The 3899-nt window shown below is 38.6% G+C and overlaps 1 pseudogene; it reads left to right on the forward strand.

The window, feature by feature from the left end:
- Window positions 1–1357: 1357 nt before the first annotated feature.
- LOC118641804 lies at window positions 1358–3038 on the forward strand (annotated as a pseudogene).
- The last annotated feature ends 861 nt before the right edge of the window (window positions 3039–3899 follow it).

Raw genomic sequence — 3899 nt, forward strand, 5'->3', positions numbered from 1 at the left:
ATTGAGTTCTTTATAATATTTAATTATTCTAAAGAACAGAATATGCTTTCCCTTTATTCAAGTCTTCTGTTATAACATTCAGTAGTATTCTGAGTTTTCCTCAAATAGGTAAGTTTCTTCATAGAAATATTTGGAAAGTAGGGATCTTTAAACATATACTACCTAGTCCCCACCCCATACCAACTGAATCAGAATTCTAGGAATGGCACCTGGACAGTTTTGTTCTTGTTGTTTTGTTTATTACACTCTCCAGCTAATAATCCTAATGTGTAGCCAGGGGTGAGTTTATTCCTAGTTGTTTTATCCTTTGTTGTTGGTAGTGCTATTGTTAAGTGGATCTTTCTTCCATTATGTCTTCTAACTGGTTATTCTTTATATATGCAAACTCTGTTGCTATATGTTTATTTTGTACCAAACTATTCTATTGTTTGTAATAGTTTTTCAGTTGGTGTCTTATATTTTCCAGGTACAAAAGCTAATCTGCAAATAATAATTTTACCTAAATTCCTTTTTCAAACTGTCCTTGAAGTTTTCTTTATGAGCCAGTTCATCTCCTTTATTTTATGGTTCTTCAGTGAACTTGTATGAGCTTATCTTTGTACTTGCGTATGAATTTCTGAGAAATAAATTTCACTTCAGGTATATTCTGAAGTAAAACCCTTAAGAAAAAGATCTCAATCTTAGAATATTATGTTAAAATTAAAGTATGCAACTCTACCTTCCATCTCCTAATTAAAACCAAAGAACACAATATAGCTAATGTGTGGGTATATGTGCTAATTTTAGGGAAGAATAAAACAATCATAGAAATATAATTCTGAAAACACAGGCATGTGAAGATAAATATAATCCACCTTTTTCTACCAAACCCTTTAATATGCATCCATTGTTAGAATTTACCAAGCATGTGTAATATTTTAGGCATGTTAAGTACAGGATCACAATTAGGTACAATTGAATTTTAAGGACAATACCTAATTCAAAATGGCATGTAACAATCACAAAAAAAAAAAAAAACAGAAAAGAAGAAAAACTTGCAAAACTAAGACAAATTATCTAATGCCAGAATCTGAGAGAAACCAACACAAGCTATAAACTGGACTGAGGGAAATATTTGGGCTTCTTTTTTTTACTACCTCCACTACTACCATCCTGTTACTACCATAATCTGTTTAGAATTTTGCAATAGCCTCCTAAGAGGTCTCCCTGATGTACCATGGCTTTCTTCAGTCTATTCTCACCACAGCAACTGGAGTGATTCTGTTAAAATATATCCCATCACATCACCGGATACTCAAAACCCACAACGGGTTTCCCCATCTTACTCTGTAAAAGCCAAAACCATCGATTGAGCAAGATGGCAGCCTCCGAGACTGTTAGACTATGGCTTCAATTTGATTACCTGCCGCCAGCCACCCCGCACTGCATGGACTTCTGGCTTCTTGTCGACTTGAACAGATGCCCGGTAGTCGCAGATCTCATTAGTCTCATCTGCCAGCATCTTTGGCTTCAGTTCCAGGGCCCCCCTCACCCTCTACTTGGAGGGGGCGCTTCTGCCCCATGGCAAGAGTGGGCACCTGGTATGAGACAATGATTGCCTCGGAGTTTAATTAAATTAGAAGACAGAGAAGTTGCTGAGAATCCCGTAATAGTCAGTAATGGTGATAGTACTTATTTCTTACCTAGGAAAGCAAAGAAGTGGTCATTTAGGTTGGAGGAGGATGAAGAAACTGATTACAGAAATTCAAAGAAGCATTGGAAGAGACAAGAGAATGATAACGAGAATACCTTGGATATAGAACAAAAAACTGTCACAAATCAGAAAGTGAGGGGAAAAAACAAGAGGAAAAAGAAAGCTCCATGTGTTGTAGTAGATGATGTTGGAGAGACAAAAAGAAAATCACCGAAGAAGAAGAAATGTGTGTATAGAAAACAGAGGAAGAGTCCCAAGTCTTCTAAAGCACAGACAGGGAAAGGGTGGACTGTTGAAAATTGTAGTCCTCCAAAAGGCTCTCCTGCTAGAAACAGCCTGGTTAAAGCCAAGAGCAAAGGTGGCGTGGGCGTTCATACAAAAGATAGTCCCAGTTCCTCCTCGGAGTCTGAGTCTTGTCATGAGTCAACCAGCAATGGTCTCAAAAATGTCATCTTGGAGGTCAGAATGTCCTCAGAGAAGGTGTCAACTGTATTATCAATGGAAGGGCCCTCTATAAAAAACACAACTGCAAACAAAATAGCTACAGAAACTGGCTCTAACTCTGCCCTCATCGAGGATGAGACTGTCAGAACATCATCTAGTTCAGACTGGTTCAGAGTCAGATGACCAATGCATGGTGTCAAAGAGCCGCTTGGGGAAGGCTGAGCCGCTTGGGGAAGGCTGCCGGGCTCTTAAAGACAGGAAGAGGTCCAGGTCCAGGGTCATCATCACAGACTGCAGATGCCTCAGGATGGAAGCATTCTGACTCAAATGGTGGCAAACAGGCTCCTGGTCCTCCTCCCAGTGTGACTCTCCCTGGCGGTTTGGGAAGAGATTGGGATAGAAGAGAGGACCTTCTTTCTTGCAAGGGAGTTAGGGGTCAGGGCATTCGGGGGAGAGGTCGAGGATGAAGACTTGCTCTTCCCCATGTTTTAAATAGAGATGCTGACTATCAGAAGCAGCAGCATTTAAATGAAATGGTAACAAACTCATCTACTGTTATCCAGAATCCAGTAGAGACACACAAGAAGGACTACAGTCTGTTACCACTGTTAGCAGCTTCCCCCCAAGTTGGAAAAAGATTGCATTTAAGGAAGGAAAAATATTAAGCCACAATCCAGAGACCCAGCAAGTAGATATAGAAATTCTTTCATCTGTACCTGTTTCAGTCGTGAAAGAACCTGGGAAATTCTATTTGGTTTATCACAACAAAAATGGATCTGAGGTAGTGGAGTACGCTATGACACAGGAGAGAAAGATCACTGTTTTTTGGAGACAGTTGATTGATCCAAGACTGATCATTGAATCTCAGAGTAATAAGACATCAAGTACAGAACTTGCCTGACTAGGACCTGTCCACCTCATAGTTTATAAATGCCTTGTTTGTGAAAGTGACTATAACCTGAACTTAAAAAAAGCTTTTTAAAAGTTGTATGCATTTTTTTATCTTCACTTTACTGCATAGGACAGAATAACTACCTCAGCATCTTAAATAACATGGGTGTGTTGCTTTGTAGACCTTTTTTCCCCCATGTTTAATTTCAATAACAAAGTTTAAAACATGACATTCCCTGCAGGTATTGTTATATACCATTCTGTATGGTTTCTTCTGTTTTATTTTATTTTTGACCATCAAGTAGCCATTGTCAGAAGCAGTTTATAATACCAAGTACAAGAAAGTGCTGCATATTTTTGTCTCAGTAAGGTTTATTAAGTAACATTTTAAAACATGAAAGCATGTTACTTGACTTAATTTTTTACATTTGAGTTCTATTAAATGTGGAACCTCTAATAAATTTCAAGTATTTTATCCTTGTAATTGTCAAGAATTAACAAGTAGTTGGATTTGTTGCAGGCAGTGGGTTAAGAAATCCTTTCACATTTTTCTCAACTTGAAAGTGAAGGCTCCTTAGGGCCCCGTGTAGAGCATGAAAATCAGAGCTGGTGTGTGCGCCTGGGGAAGAACTGTTTCACTCGGTGAGAGGATTTACTGTGAGTTCCAGGAGTGTGTCATCTCGCTGTAAGAGTCCAAGCACCTGGCTGAGTGTGCTGGAGTGAGGATCTTGAACAGAAACTTCCTTTCCTGTTGTTATTCCACACAAAGCTAAAATGACAAAATATTCTGTGAAAATTGCTTTCTTTTAACAAAAGCTGAGATCTCTCCTTGAGCTCTGCAGATTTTTAAATAAAATCATATTGAATGAAA

The sequence above is a fragment of the Molossus molossus genome, unplaced genomic scaffold (genome assembly GCF_014108415.1).
Source record: "Molossus molossus isolate mMolMol1 unplaced genomic scaffold, mMolMol1.p scaffold_m16_p_3, whole genome shotgun sequence".
Lineage (NCBI taxonomy): Eukaryota > Metazoa > Chordata > Mammalia > Chiroptera > Molossidae > Molossus > Molossus molossus.